The sequence below is a fragment of the Pleurodeles waltl genome, chromosome 3_1, assembly GCF_031143425.1.
Source record: "Pleurodeles waltl isolate 20211129_DDA chromosome 3_1, aPleWal1.hap1.20221129, whole genome shotgun sequence".
Classification (NCBI taxonomy): Eukaryota; Metazoa; Chordata; class Amphibia; order Caudata; family Salamandridae; genus Pleurodeles; species Pleurodeles waltl.
Window position 1 is genome coordinate 397,742,185 of NC_090440.1, and position 14,324 is coordinate 397,756,508.

Sequence of the window (14,324 nt, forward strand, 5' to 3'; positions counted from 1 at the left end):
TCTGCAGGCGCAGATTCCGTACTCGCTCCTCTATCCGGCTAAGCTAAGGGTGTCCTTTGAGGGGTTTGCCCACATATTCACTGATGCGAAGGAGGCGATGAAGTTCACCAAACATGTGGGACACAAATCCGCACAACGACCCAAGGATGCTACGGAGGCAATGGATAGCAGGCTCTGCGACAATGAGTAAACGCGGGTCCCATCTACTATATCCTGAGGGGAATGACTCCTTTTTGACTGTGGACTTCTATCGGCTGGAAAGGGTAGTGCACTTGTGTTGCCCGGTGTTCAATCGTTGACATCTGCTATCCTAGATAGATCTAAATTATTAGGTTTTGAGTGGCCAGGATCCCCTGCAGATCTTCCGGCCACCCCGTTTTACACGGGGGAGTAGCCGGCATCGTCACACCCCCTCGGGAATGTTCCCTTGTTTATTTAAATGTCGATTTGGGGATAGTATGGGGATGGCTTCTCTACGACCCGGTTGGGGGGTTGGAGTGGGTGGAGGGCGGTTGGTTGGGGTTTTTGTTTTGTTGTTTACTGCCAACTTTTATTGTATGCTATCTGCGTGGTGTCTTGAGCATACAGCCTGGTCATTGTCAACATGTCTTACTGCACTTTACATAATGTGTGTGGGGAATGCCCAGAGTGGATAAAACTTTGAACTGTCTTACCTGGAATGTTCGAGGGCTCAACGACCACAGGAAGGCCAGGTTGGTACATGCATATTTGGTGCGGCACTGTGTGGATGTCTGCCTATTGCAGGAAACTCATTTGAACACCGCCCCTGCCCAAAGACTGCGTCACACCAGATGGGGGCACGTTTATTCAGCTATCTATTCCAACTATGCCCGGGGGGTGGCGATACTGATACGTCGCGGGTTGGATTGGCGGGAGGGCTCTGTTCAATGCGACCCAGAGGGTAGATATGTTTTGGTACAGGGCATTGTGTGCGGAGTTTCGGTGGTATTCGTGGCTGTGTATGGGCCTAATGCTGACTCCCCAGGTTTCTTCCATAAGCTTTGGGGGCAAGTGAAAGCCCCTGGATGCGATACAATTGTATGGGGAGGTGATTTCAATGCAGTACTGGATGACAAAGCAGTCAGGGGTGGCGGGCTGCTGAAAACCAAATTATTGGAGTACGACGAGGAGGCGATGCGGGAGGTAAAATTTCTAGGGAAATATGCGGAGGCGTTACGGCGAGGGTGGGAGACCGGGGAAGGTCCTGGCAAATATGATTAGGCCGCCGCGTCCCGCGACGTATATTCATGAACTGCGCACGACGACTGGCGAGCTGCTTCATGACAAAGGGGACATTGTAGGAGCATTCTCTGAGTTTTACTCTCGTTTATATACCAACACCCAGGATGAGTGTCCGGAGGGGCTTGCATCCTTCCTGGATTCTATTGCGTTGGCGTGGTTCAAAAATAACCACAGAGAATATATGGACCTCCCGATAGACGCCGGAGATGTGGCACAAGTTATCAAGAGCTTGCCGCCTGACAAGGCGCCGGGACCTGATGGTCTGACAACAGCTTTCTATAAGGCGTACGTGGATGAACTGTCGCCCCGGTTGTTGGCAGTGTACGAGGAGGCCTTAGAAAAGGGGGTGTTGCCTGCCACCATGCGCGAGGCGTTGATCATCGCGTTGCTGAAGCCGGATAAACCTGCTGACGATCTAAACTCCTATTGGCCCTTATCTCTGATTAATGTAGATGTGAAAATCCTGGCCAAGCTGCTCGCGAACCGGGTGCAGCCAATGTTGCCGATGATCGCACTCCCAGACCAATCCGGTTTTATACCGGGAAGAGCGACCTACCACAACCTGCGAACGATCTTCGCCGCATTGCATTACCTACACCCTGAGGTCAGGGCTGCCGTGGTGTTTTTAGATGCCACTAAGGCCTTTGATACTCTTGAATGGCCCTATTTATTCCATATATTGGTAAGGATGGGTTTCAGTGCGCTGCTGCTTAGGAAAATTCGCCTGCTTTACACTTTGCCTACAGCCAGAGTGCGGGTAAATGGCCTGGTGTCTGAACCGTTCCCTGTCTTGCGTGGTACTAGACAGGGGTGTCCTCTCTCCCCACTGCTATTTGCCATAGCTATGGAGCCGTTGGCAGCTAGGATTAGACAACATCATACTGCAAGAGGTATAGGCTTCAGTTCTAGAAACCTTCTCATATCACTATACGCGGACGATGTGACCCTTTATCTTATCAATCCTGCGGACAACTTGGATCCCATCTTGCAGGAATTTGTCTGCTTTGAGGGCTTTGCGGGCATCTCCATCAACTGGTCTAAATCGGTAATCTTTCCCCTCACGGACAGCACTGCTGAGGTGTCCTCCGAATACCCCCTGCGCTGGGAGGCGGAGGAAGTCAAATATTTGGGGATTTGGATTAGCCGGAACCTTCAGGAGATCTGGAGCCTTAACTTTGGCAGGGCTATGATGTGGCTGAGCGAGAAAGTGAAATTATGGGCTTCCCTGCCCCTGTCGCTAACTGGGCGGATTGCGTTGACAAAAATGATAGTGCTACCCAAATTCCTTTATTTATTCGTCAATATACCTATACCGCTTACGTCGCACTTCTTTGCCACTCTGCGGTCCTGCCTGGTGGCGCTGGTGTGGGCAGGTGGACAGGCCAGGGTAGCGTGGGAAACGCTGGCACTACCACTGCGACAGGGAGGTCTAGGTGCCCCAGATATGAAACTGTATGCCCTCTGTGCTCAGGCTCAGTTCCTGCATTTTTGGACCCACCCTGTCCCCTTTCAGCCTCACGTGGCAGTGGAACGAGATGTGGTGGCGCCCCTTCCACTTGGTGTGGCGATATGCGCCAAGGCACGGCGCCCTAGAGCAGATGTAGACACAGCTGGGACGCTGCAATGGGTGTGGGAGGAGTTGCGCAGGAGGGCGGGGGTCCCATTGTTGTATGCTCCATCGCTCCCTCTGTTGCATAACCCGATGCTGCCTTGTGTGGCTGATGGGATAGCCGGTCACCTAATTGGCAAGCTGCATCTTCGCACCTTTGCGGACCTCTTTCCCAATGGCAAGTTCATGCCTCCCCCGGCGCCGGAAGAGGGGGGTACGGTGCCTTTTTCCGAATTATTTTTGTACCATAAACTACGTGCGGCGTGCCGGGAACTATCCAGAGAGTTCCCTGGCGCACCGCCAGTCTTTACAGCTTTAGAGGCGGTGGTGGTCTCCCCGTCTCCCCGTAAGCTGGTAACTCGTATTTATCGCCATATGCAAAACATGGCACCGGGGGTGGCGCCTAAATCTATGCTATATTGGAACGAGGAGCTCCAACCTGAGATATCTGAGGAACAGTGGGAGTTTTGCTGTGGGCAGCTTACTGAGCTTTCGCCAAACTACAACTTGCGTTTAATACATTTTAAATACCTGCATAGGTTCTACAGAACCCCCATCAGCCTGAAAAGAATGGGGCTTAGAGAGACGGATGAATGTTGGCGATGTGGGTCGGCCTCGGCCTCTTTTATACATATAGCATGGTCCTGCCCGAGGTTGGAGGGTTATTGGTCTCAGGTTTTTGTACTGTTAAACCAGATTGTGGGCCGCTCGGACGTCCCTTCCCCTCTGCTTGGGCTACTAGGATATGTCAGAGACACTCCGCCACCATCGCGCAGGCTGCATGCATTGCTTCTACTGTTTGCTAAGCGACGGGTGGCGATCCACTGGGGTAGTCGTAGGGTGCCCGCGGTGAGGGACTGGCTGGCGGATGTAACTTATGGGCACACGCAGCTAACCACGTTCTGGGAGTTACTGCCGGCTACATCCAGGCCCCGAGACATCTGGGATCCGTTTGTGAGTTGGGCTCGGGAACATCAGAGCAGGGAATCAGAAGGAGATATTTTGAGTGAATGATCCCTGGGAGGTGGGTGGCAGTAGGGGTACGTCGCACTCTTTTCCTCTCACATCACGGAGGCAATGCCTGTAATACTGACATGACCCTGATCGCTGCCCCTGTCTTCCTCCACGGCTGCCCTCTTTATGCACTAAGGCAGAGTGTTGTGGCCCTCTGAGCTCCTGTATCCAGTCTAGTGGCTTGTAATTCCTATTGATATGGACATGATGACTATTGCAATATGTTCCTTTCTATATGACACCTAATAGCATACTGTATGTAACACACTAATGATGTTGACTGGCAGGTTTGTTGGTTGTATTTTTCTGTATCGCAAAATGTTTAATAAACAAAAAAAAAAAAAGTATTAAAATGGATTAAATAATTTCTTAGCAGGTTGTTATACTTCCCCTTTCAGTTCTACTCTCCATATGGTAAAGTGTGGTGTTGTCCAGGATTCAACACTCTCCCGACTGCTATTGAATGTACGCATTTGAACAATGCACAAATACAGGGCATGAGTCTATATGATTGAAGATGACTTGCAGTTACTCTTCACTGTTTCATGCTGCCAGAAAGCTTACACATCAAACTATAACCATGATTACCTAAACGATTTCCTGGCATTCAGTCAGTGGAGTATGTCCTCCAATTTTCTGATAGTGAATTCCCTAAAAATTGAGGGGATGCTAACGCCACTACACTATCCTCAGTATTTGCTCAATGGAACAAAACCCCTTGAGCTGGATCAATGGGCAGTCGACCAGCAAATGGTGTCAGATATTAGGGATTCACCTTAGTTCTTCATTGTCATAGGGACTTCAGACCAGTGAGCCAGAAAGTAGCTGCTTCCTTCAGCCTAAAGTTCTAAAGAAGATTTTAAGTTTTCTAGAAGCTGACTTCCATATACCAGTAGTTAAGAAAGGACTATGCAAACTCAGTCTACCTGACTTCTTTTAACAAGCTTATTAAATGGCTACAACGTTTTTAAAATGTAGCATGACAATATATCACAACCATCCCTAGATCCCTTCACTGGTTACCTGGATATCACAGAATTACTTTAAAATCCATGACAAGTTTGCACAATGTCAATCACAAATAGTTTCAAGGTTTATTCCTTCTAAACTTTTGTTGCAGAATCTCATTAGACACTTGCATTCAGTTTATTTTCTTCCCCAAGTAAAAAACAGTATTCCTTTTGAGACAAAATTTCTCCATAGCCTCTGCAAAATTCAGGAACTCGTTACTATGGGCTGAAACCTATCTTTTAAATTTTAGACACTTGACACATGAAAACCTGGCTTTGTGATCAATGAACATTTATAACCGACATGCATTGTTACTATATTATATTACTACTACAGAGCCAAGAGGCTCATGCATACAACTGTTTACAAATACCACACAAGATAACGTATGGTAACATGGCATAACATGACATGACACCAAAAGAAAATTGGAAGAATAGAGGTAAGATTATTGTTTAGCGGAAGGGTATTTTCTTTAACATGAGTAGACAAAGAAAGAAGGAAGAGGCTTGGATAGGATGTGCAGGGAACTGAAGAGGTACCTTCAATTATTTTTTAGAAAGGAATGGAGTGAGGAAAGAGATGAGGAGGTAATGATAGTGAAGTAAGACACATTCATACATCCTGATGTTACATCAGTGATGGGAGAGACTGCATGGATTGAGCTAATTTAACTATTCCTGCCTCAGACAAAGTGAGGGAAACTTAAAACTCCTATGTGAACCTCAAAATTCCAGCAATATGACCGACGTTACTGGTGTAAATAAACATTCACACACCCCTAATAAGAGCTGTGATGAGCAGTGGCAGATGGCATCTACTGAGAGTGGTGGGGCAGGCAAATGGATGGTTGCATGTACTATTACGCCTCGCGCCACAAATAAAATAAAAATCTACTTGCCTTACATGCATGACACGCCCTCCTACTTGCTGAACGTCCTCCTCTCTGCAGCCCAGTGTTCAGCGTGGGCCCCAGCCAACTCCCTTAGCCACTCCTGGTGCTGCTCTCATGCTGTTTGCCAGTGTTAACGCATCCGTCTATGTTAATTTATACACATCAGGACTCGTTTTAGGCCGATTAATCTTTGGACCCAGTGGTGAGACACCGTAAGACGAGATAACTGATCAATATATCAATCACTATGTCAATAACATTGTCAACATATATCACCACAATGTATTGCACTTCAGGCATCACTAAACCTTTGGCGCAACCATGACCTTTAAGTCATGAATAACCACACCTTAATGGAGTTTTGTGAATTTTATTCCCTATTGATTACAATCTAATAGCAAATGTATTAATCTCAAAACCAAGAAGCAAATGAACATAATCACAAGGCGACAACTATGATAAGTTTTTGACAATGCAAAGATCAGAAGCATAAGAGAATCATGTGAAGATAAGCAGATCACAATACATAGAATCTCCTAAAGGTCTTAGTTCAGCATAGCACTACGCCAGTCACGTCAGTTACGTCAGTCAATAAGGACGCCTCATCTAACCACTGATTAGCATTAGCATGTTGGGCTTCATGCAAAACAATTTAACATCAATTTGGAAAAATGTCTAACTAAGGTCTCTAATCAAAAACACACAGCAGTTGGTACCTAGAAAGAAAAGGCAAAATAAATGAATTTCCATTAGCAACTATATAATTACCCTCATCAGAATAGGTCAGCATACAGGATCAGTCTTCGTCTTCAGAACATCAGTTAGATCGCCGTCAGCCTATCTAAACTATGGACAAGGGACACTTCCCTCATAAGGAGGAAAGTGTAATGGGGCAGTCTAATGGGTGAGGATATTTTGTCTAAGTCTCAAATCACCAAATAGAGTGACAGAGTTTCTGGATGCAATCGATATCATTCCCTACCTAATGCCCTTTGTCTCTTGTGTCATGGGTTTTTATCCCTTTTTCGTAATACATTCCCCCAAAATTCTATTGGACAGTCACTGCACCCCCACATTAAGTAATGCATTTGCCATTTCACAATATTTCTTTAGTTTCTAATTGGTCTTCATAATTGACGTTTTTCGTAGGTGGCATATCCGGGGTTACTTAATTTCCTTGGCACACACATCAGGTCAAGAATTCTCTTCTCCGCGCTTTAATGTCCTTGAAAGTGTCCATGTTTGTTTCAAAGTCCATAATTTTTATACTAAAGCTACTAGCATGCGGATGAGAAAATCTAGCATTGTTGCAAATAAGTGAAGAAAAGAACAATTGCTGGGTCATGGTCTTTTGCAAGTCAGCACACTGGAGAAACAGAAAAATACGCTTTAATATGAGAGTTACACAGCTAGTTTTTGACTCACGCTAACTTAAGATGTATGAATTCTAGCGAATGCAGTTTTTTTTATACGTGTTAATATTTTCAGTTAGGCATAATATAAACGATTACTTCTTACAGTTGTCATTAGTTTACGCATATGAAAAAATTCTCCACGTTTAAAATACCTTTCAATGAATAATATTATTAATGCAGCATTGTTAAACATAAGCATTTCACATCTATAATAGGTATGTTTAAACTACGCTCTCTCACCAGCATGAGAGAAGTGCCAGGATTGGAGCTAGCGGCCTTTCTCGGTGCTCCCGAGGGCCCTGGAGGCCTGTACTTGCTCTAACACAGCTGTCTTGAGATAGCTGGGTTAGAGAGTTTTCAAATGTGCATGTCTGGCTGGCCATCGCAAGATGGCCACTGAAAGGGACATGCACACTTTAAATTGAAGTGCCCAGGCAGTCCACCTCCTCCCTGCTGCTTCCACTCAGCAGGCCCTACCCCTTCCTGACACTCAGTTCGGGACAAATGGATGGAAACTAAAATGGTAATAAATTAAGTTTATTACCATTTTATTTTTCATCTCTGTGGCTTTTGGGGTTATTTTAGTTAGCGGAGCAACACTCCTCTGCTCTAATTGAGGAGCCGCCCCTAGTGAAGAGGAAGAAATGGACTTGAAGTAAAATTACTGACTTTTTCACCATGATTTAGCACGAAAGACATAATCAGGTTAAAAGCTCTCCAATGGCCAGTGCTACAGCTATTTTACTGTCTTATTTCTCCAGTGGTTTAGGCCCTATTGGTGTGATTTGCAAATTCAGGCTGTTAGGAAATGCAAAATGCCATTTTGCTATGTACCAAGCGTATTTTCAGTTGTGCATTGTGCAATTGGTGATTACCATCATGGAGAAATCGCATTTTGGGAATTCTTAATAGGAACTTGCAAATTGGGATTTCAATATAACGAATCACTAATACTATATACAAAGGATTTCGTAATTGTGAATAGTAGCAAAATGGCCATTTAGGAAATGCAATTACCATTAATGGTTATCAAGAGGTAAGCAGGTGCAAACTACAAAAAGTCAGACCAAAATGCATCTGGCTCTTTCAGAATGGTGGCTCTGTATATCTCAGCAGGGAGGATGAGGATTTTGGCTGGTAGGCAAAGAAGGAGGAGGATGAGGGTCACCCTGTTTGTACAGACTGAGGAGGAGAAATATGAGAAGTAGAGACTACGTAGTGACATAGGGCCATATGTACGAACACATTTTCCCATAGACACAGAATTAGTAAAACCCTTTGCTACATCTGGCCCTATATTCAATTGGTGAGTTACAACCTCAGCTACAGAACCCAACAGTCAGAATCAATGCAATCCCACCATATGTGCAGGTATTGTGTTGTCTACGCCATTTAACTTCCACAGGTTTAAGGACATCATGGTTAACAAAGTGAACCAATATATTTATTTTACAAATACTCCCCAATATTTGCAAAAGACCAAACTAATGCTTTACCGAGTAGCACAGTTTCCCAATGTAATTGGGTGTGGTGATGGCACACATATTGCCATATGACCCCCCCTCTGCAAATGAATTCATTTATAAAAACTGAAAAAGCACACATTCCCTCAATTTACAGGTAGTGTATGAGGCCTCATGTATCAAAAATGACCCTGTAACCAGATTCTCAGGCAGCACACATGACTCCTTCATGTTCCACCACAGTGGAATAAATAACCGTCTATCTCAGGGTGATTTTGGTGATGGCTTACTACTTGGTAAGAGAATTGCAAACTCAATTCATATAGTCTCCAATGGTTTCGTTTAGTCTATCCTTCTCATACTGTTTAAGGAGACTGTGCTTATGTCTTGCACCTTTGGGTACTGACACCATACTTGCATCCAAGAACCAGAAGTGAAAGGCAGTACAACAGGGCTCATAAAATAATATGCTCAATAATTGAACATACCTTTGTAATACTCATGTCTTCATCAACATCTCCACAAAACTGGTGGAGCACTATTCAGCAGACCAGAGACCTGTTGTAAAATCATTGCCACATGTGCCACTCTCCACAACATAGCCAGGAGAAGGGTCTGCACAACAAAGATCCAGATTTAGACTTAGCTGATGAACTACCACCATTACAGATTCAGCAGGATGGTGCATGTGCAAAAGAGGGTTGAGTTTGATTCACGGAGATCACCAACTATTTTCAAGGTAAGAACAATGACCACATTGAAGAAATAGACAGCACATATGACGGTAATGTTTTGCACATGACTGAAAGTTAAACTTTTATTCAGGTTGTAACAATGTAATTCTCCATCATTAAGGCTCCCAGTTTCCATTTTTACTGATTTTTACAGATAACTACAGACGGCAAACCATATATTTCTAGTCTGTATTAATTTTTAAAAGTGGACAAAAATGACAATTGTGCTTCTTTTGAGTGACTGGCCATGCTGTCTTTTGTGAATTCCATGACAGCATCTGTGCAGATTGACAGCATGGAGAGTTAAAAACAGGATTAGAATTCCTTAATTACAACCATATGTTAACATGTATATGAATTACAATAATATTCATCTGTGAGTATAATGATTTATTATATTTGGTTTCTTAATTTGCTAAAACGCGAAAGGCATCAACATGTGAGTGTATGTCAGCAGTTAAATAAATGTTGAAATGTACCATTTTGCGACTCCATTCATTCTCTAGACACAAAATAAATATGGGTAAATACCAGTAATATAGGCAAAAAAATAAATATGGTTAAATATTTTTTTAAATGTGAAAAAAATTAATACCAATAAACTGGTAGCCTTATTCACCATCAACTGCATCCTTATAGGATGTGTTTTTTAGCAAAGCAACAAAGTTTGAAAACACAAATATAACAATGTAGTCTCATACATTTGGGTGTCTACAAAAGTCACTTTTGACTGCCTCTGGTGTTAATCACCTTCTCAGGAGGACTTGGCTGTAGAGGTGGGGATATATCTGTTCCAGATGTGTGTTGGGGTGATCTCCTGGTGCAGCGTCCATCTCGCACAAATGTGGCACTGAGGCTTCAGCCATCTTTACTTCCAGGTGGTGGCAAAATGTTGGGGACAGACAGGTTATATGTATGTATGTTTTCCAGAGCTGTGATCACTTGGACCAGCCCATATGTAACATATTGGTGCAGTGCCCCATCTCATTTTGGATATTGACATTTCTCCTGGCAAGCAAGAGTGGTTGTGGCTACTGCCAATCGATTGAAAGCAGCATAGCATGCCATGTGCAGCTTGTGCCCGCAACTTTGCACCTTCTCTATGGCAGCATGGTCTTGTCCTTTTTGCAATTTCAACATTGATCTTGGCAGACTTTGCAGATGCCTACAAACAATGGAGAACTGTCTGCCATGTCATCTGAAACATTACCATTGTGAAATGTTGGTTGTTGGACTCTACGGTTCCTCTCTGTCCTGTGCACAGATAAAGTTGTGCTCCTGCTTTGCTTCATCAGTCTCAATGGTTTCAGACACATCCTGGGTGTAATCTGAGAAAATGTATGCATATAGTTATTGTAAATAAATCACAATGTGTTTGCATAATATTGTTGAAAATGTGATTTATGATTTTGTGACATGGTGATCATGTAGTTTTATAGTCAGCACAAAGTACACCATGTAACTAAAGATGTGCTACATCCTATAATGCATTTCCAAAGTACAGCAAACATCTCCATGGAGTATTTTAGGTAAGATGTTGTACCTGAGGACTTACAAACAACATGTAATGGTAAGAAATTAACAGGAAAATTACTTACTTTGGCTGGAGCTTGCAGATTTGGCAGTGTCAGTGTCTGACACTTCCACCACACTCTCAGGTTCAAGTGTCCCCTCCATCAGTGGTTCCATTGGAGTCAAAGGAGGATGTTTGAATGGTCCACCACCTATGCCATGAGCTTGAACCATCATGATGGCCACCTTCTCTTAAGCATGGGATCTTAGGTCATACCAGCGTTTCTTGATCTATGATATGGTTCGCTGGGTGACATCAAGTGAGTTGACTTTCTCCAGAATCCTGTTCCATATTTTTGTTTTCTGGGCCTCAGGAACAGAAAATGATGCTTTCCTAAAAAGCTGGTCCATGTGTGCCACACATTCTTCTGTTAAGAGCTCTAGCTCCTACTCAGAAAATGTTACTTTGCACTTCCTGCTGCCAGGGTCCTTGTTACAATCTTCCATGGACATGATGTTCATCAGAAATTAGATTTCCACTGCCAGAAGTCAGACAGGAGCACTCTTTAATTTCAGCATCTTCCTAGGCTTCCGGGTTTCAGCCAAACCTTGTATTTCTAAACTTCCTAGTTCTCACATCATCATTCCGCATCCAGAATTGTAGTTTTCCTAAACGTAAATTCTTATCTGGAAATCTCATCTGTGCAATTTCTAAATAGGAAATTTCCTATTTACAAATGTGAATAGGTGGAAATTTGCAATTTCCAAATGGTGATTTCTACAAATTAGCTATTTGGAAATCGCAAACACTAAGGCCCTGATTTAAGAAAAGTGTTGTTGTACCCAGCGCAACTTTTCTCTTTGCCCCTTAGTATCCCCCTATCACCACCATGTGTGTGCCGTATCTAAGATACGGTGAACCATGACGTTACTTAGGGGAACTAGCGTGAACATTTTTTACGCTAGTTTGGAGCTTTGCAGGATTAGCATAAAAAATGAAAAGGCCATTGGGGCCCATTGAAAACAATAGCAGGCCTCCTTTTAACGCCTTCTCTCAGCAGGCCATAAAAGTGCTGAAATAAATTACATTTTTTCAGCCCCTCTGATGGGGGAACGCCGCCTTTGCATACATGATGCCTGGCGCAGGCATAATGTAGCACAAAGGGTTAAAAAGTGGTGCAATGTATGCATTGCTCCACTTTGTAAATTTGGCGTGGCAATTTTGGCCTTGTTGGGCCACATTAGCGTAAAAAAATGACACTAATGTGGCACAAGGAGGCACTAGGGGCCCTTAAATCTGGCCCCAACTTTCATACATATGGCCTTTAATTACCACATTTCTGTTTTTCCATCAGTTCTGATGTAGTAGATAGTGAAATACATTCTTTGTTTCCTCTATTTCTCCTCCTCAAGATAGATCTTGAGACAACCCAGCTAGCTGCATGATCTTGCTATATTGCTGTCACAGCAAGACTGACTTTTACTTTCTCCTGCTCTTATCAAACCAGGAACTATATATTCTGAAATGTTAGTTATAGAATGGCATGTTATATTCTACTGGTTATTCAAGGTTATTGGCAGTATCGGACACCTAGCCAAATTCCTTTATAAAGTCTGGTGACAGCTTGATACTGCTTTTATAGGGGCTTCAAGTGATTCTTTATACTGCAGTGTCCATTCTCAACCCAAAGCTTGTGATGTGTTCTGCCACCATCCCTCAGTTCAAATCATATATTAATTTTACCTATCACTATATTAAGGCTCAGAACTCAATATAATATGAAGTGATTTGAATACATGCACTGTGTATGACACCATATTGCCATTCTTTTTTGCAAGCACCTTTGCTGTGTTCCTTTCACAGGATTCTAGTAATGGTGGAAAACCGATGAGGGATGTCTGTGCACTTCAATGCCATAAAGTACATGTGATCGGGTGATCCCGAACACTTCCTCGGCGCTGGACATTACCGACGTGTCGGATAGTTGCGACACGTCATTTCCGCGTTGCCACGTTGCCGTGGGAACGCTCGATGACAGAGGATGGCGTCCCCTGGTTACCGCGGAAACCCAGGAGGGCTTCCGGGCCACGGCTGTGAAGAGGCGGGGGGCCACAGTATCGAGGAGGAGGAAAGAGAAGGAGAAGGCGCAAGGAGAGAGACGGAGAACGGAGGAACCGGAACAGATGAACGAGAGAGGACCGACACGACTACAACTCCGGACGAGGCACTGGAGAAGGAGAACGTTACCGAGGAACCGCAGCTGACGGGACACCCCAGCGCCAGCCACGACCCAGGAGGGTCGTGGCTTGCTAAGGTACGGTCTCTGTGGGACACCAGAGGGAATATACCGATTAGGAGGGCACTGGGGAAGGGACCTGAGAAGGAGTGAAGGGAGGGCTGGGAGGGATCTTAAAGAGCACATATTTAGACACGAGTGAACCACATAAACGTGCACTTTAAGTCTGTTAATCACTTTGACCTAACTCACTACCAGCACCAAACCCCCCTCACCCTTTTAACCCTTCCCCTTTAGTTGTACAAACCATAAACCCAGATTTAGCGCCCCACTTACCGTAGCGTTTTCTTTTTCCGTTACATCCTCGCTGGAGCCAACCGAGAGACAGAGGGGAAGCCAACTAAGAGACAAAGGAGAAAGAAGAGGAAAAAAAAAACAATCAGAAGATTAGAAGACGACGTCTAGAGACCTTAATCAACCCCCCACTGTAAACATAAGGAAAAACTATAAACAAGCAAAACTCTTAAATAAACCACTTACCTGATCACCGCAATTTCTCTCTGTTGTATTTATACCGTTCCGCCTGCCACAGTGGTGTCAGAAGTGGGATCTGGAAAGGAAAGCAGCCCAAGGCAACCGAACGGTATAAACAATGAGTGAAAGTCCGTCTCTAGAGGATATGATAAAACAACTGGCGGAAGGCCAACACCATTTGCAGTTGGTATGGGAAGCCCACCAACGAGAGGCGAAAGAGGACAGGGAGGCCTTGCAGTTGGCATTGAAAAGCCAAGCTACAATACTAGCAAACAACCAACTTGTACACGAATCGGCCATGAAAAAGTTAACAGAGACAATAGCCGCCAGCAAAGTCCACCCCAATGTCCCCAGTTCGGTGTTACAAAAATATCAGGAGGGAGAAGACCCAGAATCATTCTTTACTAACTTTGAAAGAGTTGCTTCTTCTGCCCAATGGCCGGAAGAAAGATGGGGACAATACATCGCACCCTTGCTTACTGGACTCTTGCAAGCCGCGTATCAAGCAGCGAATCCCGGGGGAACAACACCCTACAAAGACATAAAGAACAGTATCTTAGAACGGGTAGGACACGATACTGAGTTCTATCGAGTTAAATTCCGGAAAGTAAAGTGGGGACCCAATGAAGACCCCCGA